Source organism: Rattus norvegicus, chromosome 18 (genome assembly GCF_021556685.1).
Source record: "Rattus norvegicus strain SHRSP/BbbUtx chromosome 18, alternate assembly SHRSP_T2T, whole genome shotgun sequence".
Lineage (NCBI taxonomy): Eukaryota > Metazoa > Chordata > Mammalia > Rodentia > Muridae > Rattus > Rattus norvegicus.
In genome coordinates this window covers 50,775,420-50,797,912 of record NC_141551.1, presented here as the reverse complement: position 1 = coordinate 50,797,912, position 22,493 = coordinate 50,775,420, and the positions used below count along the sequence as shown (strand labels likewise).

The window sequence follows — 22,493 nt, the reverse complement described above, 5'->3', positions numbered from 1 at the left end:
GGATTGTCATTTATATGTCTTCTTTAGCGACATGTCTAGCCAAGTCTTCTGCCTAGCTTTACTTCAACTTCTAATCTCAGAACTCAGGCAATCATCTTTTGAAGTCGCCTCTGTTCTTCTATAGCCTTGAAGTGAGTTTTTCCTAGGATTAGAGTGGCATAGATTTCCCCGTCGCTTTAGCCTTTCACTACTCTAATTTATTTGTGTGTAAAACCATCCGTGCATTCCAGGACCAATCCTCTAGGCATGTTATTCTGCCTTCATAAAGTGATTCTGAAATTATCCAATTTGGGACTGTTTGGGAAGGATTGGTATTAATTCTTTAAATATTTCACACAGTTTTAAACTAGAAGTGAGCTTTGTTGGGAGATTAATCTTATTAATCTTATTAATATTATTTTGTTAATATTTATTTATTAAATATTTAAATAATAGTTGTTTAATTAATATTAATTTATCATGACTCCCTGTCCTTGTTGTATCATGCACTTTTTTCTACTTTATTTTTTTCCCATGTTTCAAAGCTTCAACAGTCTCTATAAAACTGCACACACCCGTAGGCCACCCAACTCATTGGTGTATATCTCTAGTCTACTGATCGTCTTTACTTAGTTACACCCCCAATGCATTGGTGCATATTCCTAGTCTCCTGATTATCCTTACTTAGTTACACCAATTTTACCTTCTCTCGTGGTTTTAAATTGTGCCACTCAAATCTCTGTCACTGTTTCTCCCTTAGCCTGGCAAAGGGTTTGCTGATTTGATTGATCTTTAAAACCCACGGCAAAGGTTTCCTTGCTTTTCCCATTTTTTTTCTGTTCATTTTATCTGTTACTGCTGTACTCCTGGTTATGGTTACAACATTTTATCTATAAAATAGTAAAAACAACCCAAAAAACATATATCTGATGGTATTGTTTCCTTTCTACTGTAAATCTTATATTTAGGACAGTGGTGGCATTTTCTTAGCTCTTCTGAGATGTAAAGGGAGGCCATTTTGAAATCCTTTGACTGTTTTGAATGCACATTTGTCACGATTTAAACTTCATTCTTTGTTCTGCTGGTGATGGTTTCTGAGGTTTAGTGTGTGCATTTTCCATTTTCCATTGTCTTAGGACCTTTTCTACTTCCCTTGTCATTTCTTCTTGAACCAACTGCGTACTAAAGTGTGCATTATTTAATTCCTAGTTCAAAATTTTTCTAAAAAGAAGAAAAAGAAAAAAAAAAAAGAAATGACCTCGTTAGTACCAGCTATTACAAAATAAACATGAGAGGGAAAAAAAAAACCACAATGAATTTTCATATCCTCCAACTCTCCCTCCAAAACGGTAGAAATATAAATCCTTCTTCTAGAATTACATTTGGTCTCTGTGAGATTTTATGTAAGTGTATATGATATGACCTTCCTGTGTTAATTCAAAGTAGATATTAGTTATTTACTTAAGATGAGAAACCCCAATGCCGTTCTTGCCCATTCCTCTCTAGCTTTTTAACAGAGCCAGGTCTTAGAGGCCGATGGACAACTCCTTCCTCCTGTACTCTGGTTATGGTAACAGCAGGGTTGTTCAAGTCGTGAAGCTGGATCCAGACTTGTGGAACTTGCAGGTTTCTATTTCTACATTGGAGGATAGGAAAAAACATAATTTCTTGTGTCTATAATCTAGGTGGAGAGTAGCTTCCTAGCTCCTCAGTTGAGTGTCTCATTTCCTAGGAAAACACTTTCAGAAGGCCCACAGCTTGTGAAATATTTCCCATCTGCTGGACGATAAGACAAGGAAAAATTAAATACCTGTGTAAAAAACAAGGTGATGGGGCTGGGGATTTAGCTCAGTGGTAGAGCGCTTACCTAGGAAGCGCAAGGCCCTGGGTTCGGTCCCCAGCTCCGAAAAAAAGAACCAAAAAAAAAAAAAAAAAACCAAGGTGACACCATTTTAAGGAGCGATCACCTAAAGAACATAACTTACGGAAACTCTAAGACACTAATATTATTTGTTTGAAATGACTTTCTTGGTGTTTAGGCAGAAGCCATGAGCTGGGTGAGGACAATGGAATCTATGTCTGTCACTTTGTAATAGAATTAAGCAAATGGTGCCACAGTGACCTAAGAGAATTAATGTACCTTCAATATAAGAGCCATTTCCTTCAGAGAAATCAGACACTTATTAATCTAGACAAGAGATTCATGAAGAAAAGGCAGGCCAGGAATGTTATGCCTGTTGGGGGATGGAGCCGGCAGGATGGAGGAAATTGAAGTGGCTGACCTTTGTCTTCGAGGGAGACTGGTGTCAGAGCTAATGGCAGAGACCATTTTGGCTTCTTATTTTAAATTGTCACACATCAGCAATTAGAAATCGCTTATGCTCTTGGAGCTGCGTTAATTTATACTTAGATTCAATGACTCACAGGCTGTCCTGGGCAGGTGCAGCCTTGAAGGCCAACCTCTTGATTTTCCACAGAGTGAAATTGATACTCAGGTCTGTGGAAAAAATATCTGCTGTGTACACACACCCAAAGTTCAGCTCATCCCTGAGTCCAAGACCCTTCCCTTAGGCCACACCATGTTTCTATAAAGGGAAACTCATCTCAATTTCTTCCTTTACTATATCGTGTAGTAATTGTGTATTATATACATGGTAAATTTTAAGTACTATTTACAGCTTTTGAATATTTTATTTACCTCATGCATTATTGTTTTATGGATGGATACCTTTGTGATTTTTTTTTAAAAAATTAATTGTTTTCAGTTGCTATTCAAAATAATGGGTTTCATTATGACATTTTTATATGTATATATCAGCATATTTGACCTTATTTGGTCAACCCACTCCTCCATTCCCACTTTCTGCACACTCTTGCTAGCGCCTTTCCTGTCCCCAAATAGACTGCCTGTTTGCTTTTATGGTACATGTCATCACATGTGAGAGAAAACACGTCACACATTATAAACTTTAAAGGCCTACATAATCATATGGATGCATTTAAGAAGATACAGCTAAAACTGGACTGTATATCTTAAGAAAATGATGATGATTAATGTTCCTTGCTGTAAATAATTATCTTGGTTTTTACAAACCAATCCACAAGCTGACTGATGAAGGTAAGTGAGCCAGGTCCCTGTCACTTAGGCAGACAACTAGACAAGTGCTGCCATGTTGGCCCAAAAGAGTTCGGTATATGCACATATTAATTTGTCTATAATTAACATATTTCCAACATCTCCAATATCAGTTCCACTTCCCTCAAGGGTAGTATCACTACCCTACTCTTCCTCCACCTCCCTCCACAACTCTCTACTCTTTCTTCTCCTAACATACATAGTTAACCTACATTCCATGTAAGCAATAACATGTGATGATTTAGCTTTCTAAGTTTGGCTTTGTTCTCTAGATCATCCGTTTTCCTGAATATGAAGTAATTTAATTGTTCTCTGTGGGTAAATGAACTAAAATTGGGTATATGCACTAACTTTCCTTTACTGTTCATTGATAGGTACCCAGGTCTGCCCTATATCATTCACTATTATGAATAATACAATAATAAATTTGGATATGCAGGTAGTCCTGTAGTATGTTGACTTAATAACTTAAGAGTACAGACCTAGAAGTAGTATAGCTGGGTTATATAAGATTTCTATTCTTGGTTGCCTATGGAAGCTGTAGGAATTTCCATAGGGGTCACTTTAGTTTCCTTTCCCATGAGCAGGCAATCAGGGTTCCTATTTCAATTGCTGGGAAGAGACACTATGACCATGGTAACTCTTATAAAAGAAAAACCAATTAAAGCACAATTGCCTGGTGTCTACTATAGATTGTGCCTGGAAAAGCACAGAAGCAAGGCAGAAGGCCATATTCAGATTCAGGGTACACTGACTAGAAGGGTTCTATAACTATGCCCTGATATCCAACAAAATCACCATGTCTTATAAATTGAATGCAAATGTTTGTTGAGGAGGCAAGAAATCATGACCAAAAACTATCTCTAGAGAATAAAGTGTACCTAAGGTATAAGGCCCTTTGCCTTTTTTCCTGGAGCCCCTCTTGAGTTACCCAAGGCATTGTTCACCAAGGGTCAGTCATTGCGGGGTTACAGCAAATGGTGTCTTTTATTTGTTTTCTTGATAACAGGCATTCTGACAGAGCTAAAACAGAGTGCTAATGTAGTTTTAATTAATATTTCCCTAATAACAATAGATAGTGCCTTAGTTACTGTTCTATTTTCTAAAAAGAGACACCATGACTGAGAGGGAGACTGAGACTAGCATGAGCTCTTGAAACCTTGAAACGCAGCCCCAGTAACACACCTCTGCCAACAAGTTCACGTCTCCTGACTCTTTCCAAACATTTCTACTCCCCTGAGACTAAACATTCAACCATATGAGCTTACAGAGGCCATTCTCCTTCAAACCATCACAGATGCTAATTGGTTTGGTAGCTACTCATTGACTATTTTATTTCTCTTTTAAAGAACTGCCTATTCAAATTCATTTGTCCATTTATGAATTGGATATTTGAGAGATTTTAGTTTTTAAATATGCATTTTTAAAAAATCTTTAGCTTTTTAAATTCTTTCTGGAATCTAGGTGTTAAGATTCTGTCAGATACTTGGTTGACAAAGCCTTTCTCTTGTTCTGTGGGCTTTCTCTGAACTCTGTGGATTCTTTCCTTCACTGTGCCATTATGCAAGGCTGAGGGGACTAACAACTGGACCTGAACTTTACGGTTCTCATTTCTCAAAGGGCATGGCTTACCACAGAGTTTAAGCAACCAGCTGACCTTTGTCCCTTGGCTATAAGTATCTACTGAAGTTGTCCAGCTCCTTGTCAAAGAGGGCAAGGCCATTAACCTCTGAGCCCTTCACTGCCTGAGCTTCCTGCCACCTGAGCTTTTCAGTGTCTGTGCCTCACCCTCCCCTTGGTCCACAACTGCCTCCTACTCCTCCAAGGGGCTGTGGTAGACTGATTCCAAGCTCCCTGACTGTGATCAGGCTCCTAGAGTAACTAAATCTTAGTCAGTTTCCTCTGGGAAAAGTTCCTGACCACAGACAGAGCTCTGAGAATTGGGTAGGGCAACATGAACAGCTTTTATACTGCTGACCAAGACTGAAGAAGTCATTGCTGCCCCAGCACCCTAAGGAGATTTGGGGCTGGATCTATGGCCTGAATGGTCAGGATCTTTTCATCAATCCATGTGGAATACCCTTTGGATGAAACATCTGTTTCCTCTCTCGATACAGGAAGCTGAATCATAGAAGCCATGAGATGTTAACTCCTTACACTTCTGTTTCCTTGTATTCTTACCTGCCCTTTCACCCCCAATCTGTTTCTTATACTCTTTTGCTTTTCCTTCCTTTCAAGTAGGATCTATTCTTTATTATCTAGGCTCTTCCTGTGTAGTGAGTACATAGTTGATGGATAACCTACTACCTCGCTACAGAACTTTTTGTGGTGTTGCCAGGTGCTTTCAAATTTATACAAGAACATGCATACCACTTGGAGGAGTTAAATGACTAGCAGTATCTCTTCCGACCTGTCTCAGAGGAAGATATCTTGTTTATCTCATCCAACCTGTGTTTCTGTAAATCCTAGCATATATGCAGTCAGCCTCATTACTCCTCCATAAGCCTCAGGCTACTCACAAACAAATGAACACAATCCTCCCCATTGTCTGATGTCCCCATAGAGCCTAGCTCTCGACTCTTCCACAGTCTCTTACTCTACATGTGGAGTGCTCATTTTTTTTTCCTTTCTCCACCACACATTTAACATATAAGATAAATAAATGAACATGTTATCTACTCCAACTTGGGCTTTTCCCTCTCAACCATAGGCTTTGCCTTGAACCCTTAAACCCTCCTGTAATTCATATTATATCTGTTATACTTTAAAAGCTACTCTGCAGGGTTTCATGAATCCAAACAGAAACAATGGCGTAGCCAAATCAGTTATCTTGGCCTGCAGAGACATCAACAGTAGTCCTTATCTCAAAACTAGAAGAGAGGGAGTTGACTAAAATCTCAACTACCTAATCATTTTTATACACATAATGAAAAGTCCTAATCTTAACAGTGCTTGGTATCTTCTTCATATGCCCACAAATAATAATGATGTTCGAGTAAAATAGTAGCAAGCATGTCACACATAGGAACACGATAGAGTTGCCAGCAGATGATACATACAAAAGAAGTTATTGTTATTAAAATTACTGTAGCAGGAGTACATCCCAGAGGAAGTGTTTGCATAGATTCTCCAATACCTGTCAAGACACCTGTGTCTAGTGTTTAAGGATATTTACACTTTGTAAAATCATAAGTAACTTGTTCCTCTTATCAATTTCATGCACTATATAAGTTTAGGTAAATCTAAGATTTCTCATCCATCTGAGGAATAAGCACGCTATGTCTTCAGCAAATTAAATAAAGAGGATGGCTATCCTGGTGGAAAAACTATAAAAATGGTTGTGAGGGATGGATAATGTACGGTTACAATGAGCTCTATAGAAAAAGGCCCAACTGTTGGAGAATTTCCCTGTGCCAGTTACCTAGCTTCCTCTAATGGGACCAGGTGTCCATCTTTAGTCTTGGTTAGTGAACAAACTGAAGTCACACTAGGGCTGAGCTGCTCTTGAAATCCGAGAAATCCTTACAGATATCAATAATGTTGACTCTGGCTTTACTTACCACTTATGGTGAGATAGGACCAGGTTGAACCAAGACCCTCCGGTTCTGAAAAACTGGATTAGGAAATCCATACTCTCATGCCCACTGCTTGGGGCTATCCATGCTGAGATACGTACTGAGTGAATCTGGCCTGTGAGGACCACAGTGTAGAATAGGTATAAGAATATCTGCTAGTTCTTTCAATATCTAGTGAGCGCCAGATAAGTTTCACGAAGGAAATCCTATCCTGACTTCTTGCCACCTTTTAGACATAGAATAATATGACATAGAATAGCTCAGCGATTTGGACTTGAGGCATGATTACGAAAATAAATGTTGAGCTATGCCTCCAAACTCACAAACCTACTATGATAATTTGGTGCATATGACTTACCCTGATAATTAAGGACTGATAATTAAGGAAAGCACAAGAAATATTAAATTCACTTACCTGTACCATTCTCTAGGGGAGCAGAGCTTGCCTGGACTGCAATGATGGCTCAGGATGCTGTCTGGGGGATTCGATGGCTCTGCTTCCACCACAGAAGAAGCAAAACAAGCAGCCAGCACAGACAGAAAAGGCAGCTTCCAGAGTATCACAGACTCCTGTGATAATACCTATGTACAAACACATGTGTGCCTAAATGCGCTTATGTATACATGCCTGTGCATGTTTAATCTTTTTAGGCAAAGAGCTCAGTAAAAGAGATCTAATGATTGACTACTGAAAATAAAAATGAGTGGGAAAAGATCTTTATTCAAAACCAATTTCTATTTTCTACTTGACGTTTAGGGGTATGGCAGTGTTGTCAACTTGACAGAATCTAAAATAACCAGAGAGATAGACCACTAGACATGTCTGTGAGGGATTTTCTTGGCTAAGTTAACTGATGCAAGGCATTCTGGATGATCTAAATGAGGGGAAGAGAACACTAGCATGCAATCATCATTGCTCTCTACTGCTGGCTATGGATACAGTGGGACTGTCTCCCTCAGGCTCCTGCCACTGTGGCTACAATGTGTCCACTTTGATTGACTGTAACCTCAAGTGTGAGCCAAGGTAAACTTTCTCCCTCAAGTTGCTTTTGCAGGTCACCTTAACACAGCAACAGTAAAGAAACTCCACCCTAGGCAGCATTTAAGTGATAAAACAATGGTGAAAGAAAGCATAAATGTTTTCTCACTGTGCGGGAAGACAGAGAACTAGGTGATGACAAACACGGGAGGAAATGAAATGAGAAAGTGATGCAGACAGAACGCTGTAGTCAACATCCAAGCAGAGATGTGAGGAAAGATGGACGATCTTCATGGATATCCCAGAAGAGCCTGTAAACAAGTAGTTCTCAAGCTGGGAGTTGCAACCCCTTTGGGATTTGAGTAACCCTATGAGAGGGGCCACTAAGGTCATTGGAAAACACAGATATCTACATTATAATTTATAACAGTGTCAAAATTACAGTAATGAAGCAACAACAAGTATAAGTTTAAGGTTGGGGTCAGCACAACACAAGGAACTGTGTTAAAGGTCGAAGCATTAGGAAGGTTGGAAGTCACTGCTCTAAACAGACGTGAATGGGGCCTGAGTGAGTAGATTGTGTGTGAAGGGGTCACGTGGAACAGAAAGAAAGCAGAGACAGCATATCTTCAACAAGATTAACGGGTTATTAGGGAGGATTCTACCTCCATATGCCTGATGTCCTTATACAAATAGGATTTTAGGATGTAATGTCATACAACATACAGGCAACATACGACCCTCATTCCCTCGCACAGACCTTCAGTAAAACCCTGCCACCTGGCTCTTGCCAGCCGAATAGACACCATACTTGCTGTATCCTGTTTTACTGCTGTTCTTTTTTTTTTTTTTTTTTTTTTTTTTCGGAGCTGGGGACCGAACCCAGGGCCTTGCACTTCCTAGGTAAGTGCTCTACCACTGAGCTAAATCCCCAGCCCCTTTACTGCTGTTCTTAGATTGAACCCTTAGGATCTTCAAGGAAGTCCCCAAGATTAACCTAAAATATTATTTCAGGAATGTTTTCAGAGAACAGTTTTTGCCTTGAAAACATCTCCTAATTTTAAGAGCAAAGTTTAACCTCAAAGGAACTACACATGCCCATGGATGCTGGTGAGACAGAGAGAACTCTCTGATTTTCTTCACATCTGGGAGACCTCTAAAGAGACCATGTTGGAGTCAATGTCTGTGCTCCACTAGACTGTCCACACTTGCAGGTAGCAGCTGCCACCATAGTCTCACATCGAGGGTCCTTTCCCCAAATCTCACCGTAGCTTCCAGGAAGCCAACCCAAGAACTCAGCAATTAGTCAAGAGTTCCAGGGTGGTGCATGACCTAAGCAACTCCAGTGAATGTGACCACGGAAGCTTGTGCTGAAAATGTCAGGTATGCTCATCTCATAGGCTGCCTCGGCAGAGCTTATTGAAGAAGTAGCTAGAATTCTAGATGCTTATGTCCTGACTGTTCTGGAAGCTAGAGGTTCCTGATAAAGGTGTGGCATGGGTTTTGGTTTGTTTTGGTTTGTTTTGGTTATCTGTCACTGATCCTTTCCCTGTGCCTTCACAGAGTCTCACCTCTGTGTACTTCTGTTACCTTGACATCCTGTCCTTACAAAGACAGCAGCTGTACTGGTATACACCCCTTCCTAAGAAGATCATTTTAACTTAATTACCTCTCCAGAGATTCTATTTCCAATACAGTCATATTCTGGGTAAGACTGACACACAGGAACTGTGGGGAACACACTCAGTCCACTACCCACAGTGACAATTAATTTTTTCTGGAAAATAGCAATTTGAAGAAATAGACTCAGAGTATCAATTCTGTGAGCTATGCGGGAGGGTGGAGGGGCTGGTCTTTTGTGGCAATCTTTTGAGCTGCGCTCTGAACATCTACTAAAACTCCCAGATCTTTATTGCTATTCGGATCAATAACTTCCTTTGCTCCTGCTTTCATTTTGGTCTAACATGCTATCAACTGAAATTGTTTCTTATACATAAAGTTGATAGTGCGATCATTGGTTTAAAAATATAATGGAATTATATTATATAAAATATATGGAATATGGAATATATGGAATTTGTATTCACTTTTGAGCGACATTTTCTTTTTGTAGGAAAAACTCCTCTGTCTTGCTTTTGGAATTTTATGTAAGCTCCTCAGATTGCAATGGGTCACAAAGAAAAAAATCTAAGTGGAGCACAAAGGAAATGGCTTTTGCTCCTTTTTCTTAAAAACAAAACAAAACAAAACGTACAATTAGTATTCTAGAGAATTGGGTGACAAGAATGTCTAAGTTCCACTGCAGGTGACAATTTTCAGTTTATATTTTATTAAAAAGAACTGTTTGTGCTAAGTATACCAATCTGGTCTTACTACCTTTTATACAAATCCACACAGCTTGTCTGCCATCCACATAACTCCTGTGCCCCTGAACCGTGCTCCCTAGAGAGAAAAATGCATACCCCAAAGTGCAATCTTTGATGGGGCAATCTTTTCAGCCAAACAACCAGGATGAGAAAGTGGCAGCCTGTTCTCTTTTATAACAGAAGCCAACTGCAGAGAAACAAGTCATGGTGTTTACTGTCTTTATTTCAGGTTTTGGCTGGATTTGAGTTTACCTGCAGGTTCATATGCCTAATATTGATGTGACCTACAGATTTCAAAAGTCTATGATTTTCTGGCCAATTTCTGTTTTTATTCCTCCTTGGATATAAGAGGGGAATTGATTTGCTTATGAGGTACTATGATGGTGATTCTTGGTTGTCACCTCGACTAGATCTGGAATTAACCAAGACCCAAATAACCGCTCATACCAGAAATGGATTTTTCGCTAATTAAATCATTAAAAGTGGGAAGACCCATTTCTAATCTGTATATTTGAGGTTGGAAGATAAAACTTTAATCCAGGTATTCTGAGATGAGAAGATCCGCCTTTATCTGGACCACCCCATACTCTGCTGGCAGTGTATATAAAGGCATGGGAAAAAAGGAAGCTCTGTCTCTGTCTCTTTCTGCTCTTGCCCTCACTATTCAATCCATTCCTTCACTGGCATTAGAGACTACTTCTTCAGGATCCTAGCACATACTGAAGACCAGTAAAGCATTCACCTTCACAGACTGAACAACAACTAGTGGATTCTTGGACCTTTTGTTCATAGACAACCGTTGATGGACTGGCTGGAACAAAACTTGCGTGACCTTCTAATTAAACCAAAATGCATGTATGTATGCTTGTGCATATAGAGAGATGAATGATTTGTTCTATAACCTCTGTGTTACTCTAGAGGACGCTGGCTTCTATAGACACTAAAACATTATTCTCTTCATCGTTTTCAGTCAAATAGGAATAAGGAGGCTTTGTGAGGCATTGCTAACTACCAGAACAGCTGAGGAGAGGTGTTAAAAGTCACTGTACCAAAATATTTTCTCTCATATTGTACATAGAGAATGCATATCACACACACACAAACACATACACACATGTTCTTTGGAAACTGTGATTTATAACATTGCTATCGCACAAGAATCTTTTGTTGTTTGTCAAACATGGGAGCAACTTCAGGAAAGAGCTTTTGAAGGATGACACAATTCATACATTGCAATGAAAATAAGTATTTTAGGCTCTTGGACAAAAGGTCTACTGTTACTCTAAGGTCTTATGTACAGAGGAGGGGACGGCAATGAAACAGAATGCTTTGTCCTATGTTGCAATGAATGAAGTCCTGTATTTGAAGGGCATTTTTTTAATTTCTTCTTCTAATAGGACTACCTATTCTTTCACACATGGTCAGGAACCTTAATCCAGCCCTTGCTCTGTGCCCAATGTTAGCTCTACATGGTGGCATTGAGACGAGCTCATCCATGTGTTGCCTTTGGCCAGTACCTTTTAAGGAGAAATTGTCCATTATACCCAGAATTCAGACATAGCAGGGACAGAGGATGTCTATACATATAGACAAGAAAAGCACACTTGCTTCTCTGTGTCCTATGTGTGGACACTTGCCTCATCATCATTCCCAAAAGCCTATAGAGAGATATTACAGATCAAAGCTGCCTCTTAGCACCTATGAATTATGCACTCCAGTTAAAGGAATAGAAAACCTTTCCACAAATTCTTGTTAATGCTACAGCTTCTTGGCTTTGTTGGTTGCATCAAATGTCTCTTGCAGAGTAATTGTAAGTAACTGTAGAAGATGTTTGAGTGAAAGCTGATTCATACAGAGAATTTATTAAGGAGGTGTTTCACACTTTCTACACATCACTGTTGAATCTGGGGTATATTTGACAGCCCACTTCAGTGTGGACTCACACCACACACACGTTCAGCTGGGATGGATGACTAGAGCCCACCATATCTGACTGTGCCCACATAAGACGACAGTTGCACGTTCTCTGATTCTTATGTTCTCTGAATCTTTATGTGTCTCCGCTTATGGAAACTTTTGACACAAATATGCCTGTAAGGAAATCACTTTTGGGGGGAGCTGGAAACTTTTATTTCCTTCTTGTTACCAGTCATGAAGTTACCTAAGATCAAATTACGCTAATTAAGAGAAAATAACAAACATCAAACAATCATGTTAACAGAAATAAACTGTTGGGCAGTAAGAAGATGCAGCACTGTGTGTGTGTGTGTGTGTGTGTAAATTACAATACAAACTTGTCTGACAAGGAGGAATTCTTTTTCCTCACATATGCTCACACACACAAACTTTATCTTTGCATTACCATGACCATATAACTAAACACAAAAAGTGAATACATTATAATGTTTAAAAGGGAAAAATCTAAGCAAAAAGTACCTTTAAGGAGTCAAGAAATCTAATCAACGTACTCCAGTGGTTCCTGGTCAAGTGTCTATACACTTGGACTTGTCTTCTTGTGCTGTATAGTAGCCCTCAGTGAGTGCTTGCAAGGCTCCCAACAGAGCCAGCTCTCTCTCTGTGATTCACAGAAGAGTGGGCAGCACAAAGAAAGAGCTCCTCTTCTCTATAAACTTATGTTCTAGTCAGTTGAGGGAAAATATTACAAATGAAAAGAGAAGCAATAAAAGTGGCCCAAATAAATGTGCTACAGAGGGAACTAATAGAAGAAAGAAGACTTTTTTAAAGCTAGGAGGACTTTTGTGGCTTCAGAAATGTAGAGAAGCCAGCTCAGGAAGTAGGAGCACTACAGCCACTTGACACAGGTTTCCTGATCTAAGACCCCAAGGCATCTGTCCCAGACATGCAGAAGGTCACTATGGCCCACATTGGTAGGTAATGAGAGACTGAGTTCAAAGTAAGCTTAAACAAGATTTGCCAGGACTTGTATATCAAGCCCTGTAAGCAAGATCGGCTCCATCAGCTAGGGACCATTGATGCTTGCTTTTGCTCTCTGCTGTGGCTAGCTTAGAATGCATTCTAGCTTTTGAACAAGGGATACATTATTCTCATTTTGCCACAAGTATGCATCAATCCATCCCACTGCTAAACTGTGCTAAGGACTTATGGTTTACCCTTGGAATTTTTTCTCTTTGTGAATTCAAGGAAGTAGAGGAAATGTTCCAGCTAAGGCTGTTGTAGTTTGGCTGTTTCTATCTCATGTCTGTTAGTCAAGATTTTCATCTCTATCTCATGTCCTTGTTAGTCAAGGTTTTCGTACCCAAGAACATGTTGACATACAAAATGAAGCCTGGCATTCCCCCAGTGCAGCCTCCCTTCAGCCATGATAAAAACACTGCCAGAATTACCATACCATCCTAAAATGACTGAGTCTAGTGATGCCTTACTACATTGCATGATCAGATGTAGAAACTGACCACACCCACCTTCAACTTGGCTGAGAAAGTCTTTTGTTTTTCTGGAAAATATGTACCCAACTAAACGCTGGGATTTCTAGTTTCCATATAATAAGTCAAAACACAGGGAGTATCTTCCAGTGTTTTGTACTGTCTCACTTTTCAAAACGTTAAATGACTATTCATTTATACGTTTATTCATTTAGCATTATTCCACCCCAAAAATGAGTGTTGGGCTATAATACTAGAAACAAAGGGAGTGATGAAGAGTTTGGCTTTAAAGGATAATCTATGGGGAAAGAGAAACAGTACATATATCTAGAGCACTGTGTCACAAATCTCGGAAGTTGTAAAGTGAGGTCACAAGTCAGCTGGAAAATGCTGAAGACAAAGGTAAGTCACACAGGAAAGGGTGGTTTACCTTTGGCTTTAGAGGAAGGGAGTAATGGGCAAAGAAGGGGAATGTGTGGTCAAATTAAACTCACACTGGGAAGTATGAGTTTGAGCTAATGTGTGGAATCTCCACAGTTCTCTTTGAGTCATTGGTAAGACTTGATAAATCAAACACAGCCCAACAGATTGCTTAACCACATGATTGATAACTAGTATATTTCATATACGACTGGTTCAGTCAGTGCCATCAGAGCTAGTTGGTAAAGAGATAGTGCAATGAACACACTGGCCATGCTATAGTTCCCCAATGAATATAAACTCAGAGGCAAACAAGGCACCAGACAAAGACTCAGGCAGAAGCTTATGATATCTGTCCCTTTGGTCTCAAACCGCAAGTTCCCTTTCTTCTTTGAGCCAACTGCATTGCATCAGACAATGACTTCCTGAGCTGGTTACGGGAGAATGTCTTGCCCTGTGCTATCCCATCCATCTTGGTAAAGTGATTCGCCTCTCAAGTAATGCCTTGCTCATTTTTCCCCATGAACTTCAACACACAAATAGCACAGACGTTTGAGGACAACAACAAGCATGAAGGACAAACATGAGGATTCCAGGAGTCTTTAATATTAATAGTATTAATAAAACAGCACTATGTCCAGATGACTGTGGCACTGGGAAATCGATACTCTAAAGCTACAGCCCCAGCCCCACCCATGGGATGGCTGTCACTGTCACCATGCCAAACCTCCTGTGCTGTCGTTTTCTTCTGAAACAAACACAAAAGAGCTGTGTGATAAATCACATCTGCAAGATGTGCTTCATATGTCAAGCACACATAGCTTCTAAATCAAATGCTGATACATGACTTATTCCATCAAAAGTAAGCAGAATGCTGTAATTTATAATCATCTTGAAGCATACTGCAGAGAAAATGAAAGCAGACCATTAAATTTTAATGCTTGCTCGGCTCTCTGAAAAAAAAAGGCGGGGCTGTGTTTCTGGCCATATTGGAAGCAAAGCAGCACTCCCCAAACCACACACACACACACACACACACACACACACACACACACACACACACACACAAAGAGAGAGAGAGATTATTTTGTCTTTGCCAAGAATTGTGGAAACTAATTGAAAAAATGATTCAGCTGTCAAAAGCTGCCACTAGCCAGGAAGTACTCATGAGCACAGAGAAAATTCTTACAGAGTAGGTCCTGTCCAAAGCTCCAACGTTCCCCCAGCCTTTAGCTTTTAACAATTGTCTGTTGTTGTGGAAGCCAGCTCCCCACAGCAGGACTGTGAGCAAATATTCATTGGTGTGTCATCTCCACTTAGACTCTCGTCCTGCACACCTATTCATCTGTGTTAAGTGAACAGCAGCATCAGCTCAAATTAAGCTGGCTTGAAAACAGCCACTGTTAATAATTTCTGCTGTGATTCAACTTAGCTTTGGCTAACAGGTGAAGATGTTTCATAACGGAGGCAATTACAGCTCTGAGAACGCTTCCCCGCTGCCCATGTAATCAGAGAAATGGAACAGTGGCTCCTCACGTGCATGTGGGGAAAGGCCAGCCCAGCCACCATCCATCCATCCGCTGCATTCGTTATCTGCTAGATTGAACAGGCTGCCTGCCGGGGACAGATGCTTAGCACAGTGATTAGAATATAAAGCAATGGCAGAGGCTGAAGGGATTGGAGTCAGTCTCCTTTATCTCAACTTACTACAGGCTTTTCTGGTCAGATAACAAGTCTTCCAAACGTTCTTTGTAGATGAGAAATCATATGTATGTCAATGCATGAAGACTCATGCATATTCATTAATCCGTACTCTGTGAATTTTCATTTAGTTTGAAGGCTATAGAAAAGGATGGGGCCAGGAGAAGTCTTCTAGTCTATGCAATTTTAGTACCTTTTATGACCTAGATTTTATGACAAGGAATATAGAGAGGCCGTGTTAAGCCAGAACAATAAAAAAAGCTTGCCAAATTTTCTCTTATTTTCTGAGATTGAATATTTTGATGGTTATACAGATTTCCAAACAGCTTTTATAGTTGAGTTTAAAAAGGAAAAAGAAGTAAAAACTTTATAATGTAGAACCCTTGGTTCTGACTTTATAAAGCAAGAAAAACTGAAATTAGGCAGATTTCACTGGTTCTTAAATTATAGAGACCATCTATGTCTGTCTACTGCAGCTTTTTTTTTTAAATTTCAGCTATGTGTACCTTCAAATTACAGGAAAATCATAGCTTCATACTTCATAATTGTGCAGGCTTTTCAAGGAGTTCACTCTGAGACAAACATTTTTCTCTCTCCTGCAAAAAGAAAGTCAAACAGTCTAAATTGAATTTTTATACATTACAGTGTCCTGAAATGTAGTTGTTAATGGTTTCTGATGTGCCTAAAGGCGTGAATCTTAAATTACCCTTTTCTCGCCCTCCCAAATGAACCTCTGAAAATGAAAAAGACAATTCCATTGGCTTAACTTTCCATTGTGTATATTCATTTGCCTCTACAGTAATTTCCTTTGGTGTATTTTTCCTAGAAGGTCTACAATAAACTCCTTGGTTGGTTCTGTCTGAAATGCAATTGACAATGTAGCAGTATTTCTCAAAACTCTGTGAGCTGTCTATGAATGGTAAATATGGGTGGAGAGGGGCACAAGGTTCAGGTCACATGCTCATTTCTGTATAACACTGTCTTCCAAGGGGTCAGGGATTCAATGTTTTTCAAACATTGGTGTTTGAAAGCAAGCTATCTCTTTATTTCTGTCTACGTCATTTTTAATAACAATTACAGTTGTATTGATCATGTAGCAATCTTGGAAGTGTTCTCTTTGTTTCTCTGCTTGTCTGTTTCTCTGTCTCTAGGTATAAACATTTATGCAAGTGTATGTGCTTAAGACCAGAGGACAGAGAAAAAGAAAGAAAGAAAGAAAAGAAAAGAAAAGAAAAGAAAAGAAAAGAAAAGAAAAGAAAAAGAATCAGGAAAACAAAGGCTTCTAATTTCTAAACATATGATCCAGTGGTGCGTTTGAAATAAATGCTTAACAAGCTAGCAAATTACATGTCCCTTTTAAAGGATATTTCTTTTCTCATTCTTCAATTTCATCCATCTTCGCTATCTTGGAATATCCTCTGTTAGAATCTAGCCTCTTCTATCTTCCCGAGACAATTACCACTGCTCCTTAGCCTTGAAGCTTTGAAAGCCCATGTAACATTAGCCTATCTAGCCCAGTGCAAATGTCTGTACAGATTAGTGTGATGTTAACACTGCCGACTCCCTGCTTTTGACCTGCAGTGCAATATATTGTGTTGCTGCAGCAGATGGAATCGGAGTTTCAGTGGGCTGCGGAGATTGGCTGGCTGCCTGGCGGCTGTTCCTGAGCTGGGATACAGGAGCCCTGCTTAAAATACAGGCTTCTATCTATTCTCTGTTCTTGAAGAGAGAAGGGAAAAGTGTCACAAAAGTTTGTGCAGAACAAAAATACATTTGTTAGACCCCTTCATCTGTAGATGTTTATCCAGCATTTGAAAAGTAATTGAATCTTTTGGTGTAAAATAGAGACATCTTCATTCTATTTTGCTGAAAGACACGAGACAAAAGCCAAAGCCAGAAAAAAAAATTATCTGAACTCCATTTAACCTTCCAGTTGATTACTGACTCACCAGAATACAAATGTGTACGTGTGGGGTGCTTAAAGCTGTCTCTCCGTTTATGAGCATCAATAGATCTTAGTCCAAGGTAGTAATCTAAACTCATAAATGAAATAAAAAGCTACCTTTACATAGCTAATGTAAAACAATTACCCAGATGGTCCCACACCAGAATCTAAGACGCAGTGTAGGGAGAGTTGGGCTCCGAGTTCTCCATACCCGCTCTCATCGTGAGTATATGTTTCTGAGAGATTCTCCCCATCCAAGGTGGTTATGTTCATAAAAACCATGTCCTTTCAAAACAGAGATGCCTGGGAAGACCGTTTCCTTTCACTCACACTAGTGGGAGCATTGGTTAAAGACTTTAGTAGTGCCAGATGAAAACTGTTTACTGTCATGAGACTTAATGACTTATGTGTGTATACAAGTATGTAACTATGTAACATATATATACATATATATATGGATAATTCTAATCACTCCAATAAACAGTTCAAGTTGTTCTCATACAGAAAAATATCAAAGTCATTGCACTAGACATGCAAAATTTGGGATTCACTTATAATTTTAAAAACATTTTTTTAAAATGTGGAAGCTGATTTACAAGGAATCTTATATTTTTTCTCTGACAGCCTTGGAGAAGAAGGCTTAATGAAGAGCACCCCACCCTCCCCGAACAGCCTGTCAGTCCATACCATACTGTATTTCATATTCGTTCATCAGGTTATCTTTGAGTTTGTTTTAAGCCTATTTCCCCCTCCAGTACCGCCTTTCCAAAGCAGTAAAACATATGCTGTTTGCTGCCTAAGTAGATGGGTAATGTAAGCTGCGATGTGGAGGGAACTCTTCTCTTACCCGTTCGTTCCCTCTGAAAGTGTAGTTACAGAAACATATATATGTGCTTTTATCTGTGATAAGAGCTGCCATCTGCTCCGTGCAATGCGCACAGCTTACCGTCTGAAGTGCTTATACACATTACGAAAACACACAGCTTTTGTGTATGTCAAGAACACATATAGGCAGTGCTCTAATAGGCCAGACCATTATCTATCCGAGAATGTCAAATGGCCGCCTAAATACAATCGTGATGGTGGGTGAGAGCGATTAGAGCTGGCAAATAGCTGTGCATGTAGTCCTGCCAGCAGCTTTGGAGTGACCTTTTAATATTGTGATATTTGTAACCTCATCCTACAAGATAATTATTTTAAGGGCACGAAATCTTTTCAGGGAGGAGAGGCATTGGCTTCACCCGAAGTGTAGAAGACCCATGCCTGAGATACCTTAAGGGATGCCGTGCTCACGCGTGAGTAACAAGGAGGACTACGACAGCAGGAAAGAACGTAAACAGTTGAGTTTAATTTGACCTTTAATCCAGGAGAGCATACAAGAAATGCACTAGAAAGGTTGGTCTGTAGCTGTCTGGAGACTGATAAGCTACAATAAATTATAACACTCGGTTACAATTCATCTACAGCCACCATTGCTCTCATCGTTCCTTTTCGATTTTTGTTACCTCGAGTACTTATCTAAATCCCTTTCAGTGCCAGCTTGAATGCATTTTGTGTTCTCTCCCACTGTGACTGGGGCTGTCTGTGTGCGTCAGTGTGTGGCGGGACACACTCTTCCCCTTGTTTGACAAGAGCCAGTGCCAACACCTAATTAAGGATAAGCCACAGAGCTCTCTGCTTTATCTTTGTCAACGGCTCCATGCCTAGGCTTTCTGCCTAGTTGAGTTTTTAATGGCATGAGCAATAGTTCGGTTCAGTATTCCTCAGTCCGCCTCTCCCTGATCTCAGTAACTAAATATGGCCATCAGCCACGGCAGCGGGGAGACGGTGATGATTTGTTTTCTGGGTTGCCTGAGTATGACAGAGGAACATGGCTACCCTGTTGCTAAGGAGCAGCTCGCCCACTCCGTGCACATAATAGGAGGGAGCAGAGAGGTTGGAGGGGAAACTCGGGAGACCCTTCCCAAAGTTCTCCAAAAATTTCTCTCTAGAGAAAAGGTTTGTCTGGTTCAATCTCACGTTTCATGGTATTCTGCATTCTAACTTGTGTTTGTACATGTAAAGATTATTCCTGCCCTAAAACTCTGGCAAGGTCACATTAGGGTGGCTGAGAGTCAATTAGTGGTGTGTCTAAAATATAAAGAATTGTATCTTTTGGAATATAAATATGAGGGAAAGAGAAGAGGGCAGAGAATCCGGGTTTGCTTTACTCTAGAACTACAATCCTTCCCTGGAACCTGGCCTCCTCTGTTGTTTCAGTATTTTCATTCAGATTTCTTTGTTCTTGTTTTCACACTTTTGTTTAATGTTTTCAATTATCAGGGAGATGTCACAGGGCTCAGAGCTGTCCCAAGACACTGTTATTTGCAGAAATGTCATTGAAACAACAAAAACAACAGCAACAACAACAACAACAACAGCAACAACAAAACATCAAACATGCTGTCGTGACTGTACATCAGTTCGCACATGTGAAGACACTAACACTCATTTGAGGGGAAAAATGAATTATGCCTTTGATCTTTTAAAGTTCCATGTTAACTTTATTTTCTCTTTAGAACTGCCCAAAGTTTATTGTTCTGACTTCAGAGTTGTTTATTTTTTAGTTCAGATGATTTTTTTCCCATTCCATTCAAACTTTTGTTTTGGCTTCTAATTCTGGCTAACAAGTTAAACTGAAGCAGTCTATCTGCAGACAAAGAGGAGTTGAAGAACTCTACGGCAAAAGACGACTTCGTGAATAAATGCGACTGATCAATATTTTGATCTCACTGATTTTGCTGGGTAGATCTCCCTGAGCTTGCTACTGTTTAGTATAGAAAGGGTAAACATGTAGTAGTAGTAATAATAATAATAATAATAATAATAATAATAATAATAATAATAATAATAATAATAATGGTCCTGTAGAAAAGGCTCGGCACTAAAGAGCACTGGCTGCTCCTGCAGAAGACCAGGGTTTTGCTCCTGACAACCACATAGTGGCTCACGACTGTCTGTAATTCCACTTCCAGAGGATCTAATAACCTCTTCTGAGCTCCACAGGCACCAAGAATACAAGTGGTACACAGATATAAATACAGAACAAACATCATATGCATACATTTAAAAAAATCTTTTTAAAGAATATGATTCCCCAAATACTGGGGGTTTAGAATCCACTTTAAAAGATAATACATTCCATTTCCAACACTCCTGTGTGGCCCTTGGAAAATGGAAGTAAATCTGTGCAAAGATTTTAGCTTACGTAGGATGCACTTGGTTGCCTTTCCTGAGATGATCAACAGCTTATCTACAAAAGCAAAATGAGGAACTGAACGCTGTATCCTCCCTGCACATGCCCAATGTTTGCTTTTGCCTAACTTTCCAGAATAGCTTAGATAAAACTTTGTTCTTCCAAGGTTTTCAGGTGTGGGTCTTCCTATAGCCAGTGGAGCCGAGCTTCCCTCCCAACAATTTCAGAGCACAGCATCAGTAACATAGACTGTCCTACCTCTTCCCCTTTAGTTAGGACATCATGCTGATGCCTTTGATGTCATTGCTGGTTAACATGGTGATAGTGAAGTGGTGTGGGGACATCTGCACTCTTTTATAAGGCACCATGGGAGACCAAGGCATGCTTGCTAAGATGAACATGGAGACACTGATGCATATTCTTACTACCATATGATGATGTACTTCTCTTCCCTGTATTAATTGGGCCACATTGAAGTCATAGTAACGAGCTTTGCCTCTGACTAATTGGGCCTTGAATTTGTCAAAGCCAACTTCCTAAAATACACTATTGTCAGAAGGCAGCCAGTGCAGATTTCATGATCTGAACTTCAGGTTGGAAGAATTCACGATGTTCAGGCTCTGTCCCTATGTCAGTGATTTCTGTGGCTAGATTACACTGGAAATGTCACGTGACCAGAATTCCTCAGTCCTGTGACCCATCATGGTTATATCCTACCAAGTCTACAATAATAGGAGTTCTGTTCCGAAAGATATATCTTTAAGAGTGTATGGGTCCTAGGATCATTATAGTTTGTGAGACAATAAGAAGGCAACACTGTCTTTCATCGTCTAACTTGAATCTGTGCTGAAGTAAACCATTGTCTGTTTCAAGTTACATGAATCTAAGGAGAAGCTAACCAGAGATGAACAGCACGAGCAGGCTGATGTTTGAAAGGTGAGTAGGATGAGCAGAAGTAACTCATTATTCTTTCTTGTCAAACTTTCAAATTACGGGGACTTGGGGCTATATAGACGGCTTGGTGCTTAAGAGTATTTGCTACTTTTCCAATGGCCCTAGATTTGTTTCTCAGCACCCATATCAAGTAGCTTACACTAATCTATAACTCAGCCCCAGGGGATCCAGGGTCTCTTTCCTCAGGTGCCCATATCCATGTGAGCACACCCAAATGCACACACACATACCTACATATAATTTAAAGTCGTCAAAGTTTTATTTTCGAGTTTTAGGTACTCGCCTTTTCAAACAAAACTTGATGGTCTTTTATCACTAATGGAGAGTAGAGAATCATCCATGTTCTAAATTTAAAGATCTGAATTTAAAGTATCTCAAGGTTATAAAGTTTTCTGATGGATGCTTCAGTCCTTCTTAGAAGGAAGAACAAAAGGCTCACAGGAGGAAATACGGAGACAAAGTGTGGAGCAGAGACTGACGGAAAGGCCATTCAGAGACTGCCCCACCTACGGATTCATTTCATATACAGTCACCAAACCCAGACACTATTGTTGATGCCAAGAAGTACATGCTGATAGGAGCCTGATATGGCTGTCTCCTGAGAGGCTCTGCCAGAGCCTGACAAATACAGAGGCAGATTCTCACAGCCAACCATTGAACTGAGCATGGGGACTGCAATGGAGGAGTCAGAGAAAGGACTGAAGGAGCCGAAAGGGTTTGTAACCCCATAGGAAGAACAACAATACCAACCAACCAGACCCCCAGAGCTCCCAGGGACTAAACCACCAACCAAAGAGCA

General features: G+C 39.9%; 1 long non-coding RNA gene across 5 annotated transcripts in view; it reads right to left on the bottom strand.

Moving 5' to 3' along the window:
- LOC102546473 (uncharacterized) overlaps positions 1-22,493 on the bottom strand; it is a 40,773-nt gene that overhangs the window by 13,800 nt on the left and 4,480 nt on the right. For 3 of the 5 annotated variants that reach the window (XR_015642561.1, XR_015642562.1, XR_015642559.1), the window contains exon 4: positions 16,067-16,156. This is a non-coding gene — a long non-coding RNA (uncharacterized LOC102546473). Of the gene's footprint in view, positions 1-7,105; positions 7,273-16,066; positions 16,157-22,493 lie in introns of all 5 variants that reach the window. The other 2 variants (XR_015642558.1, XR_015642560.1) reach the window with 1 other exon arrangement.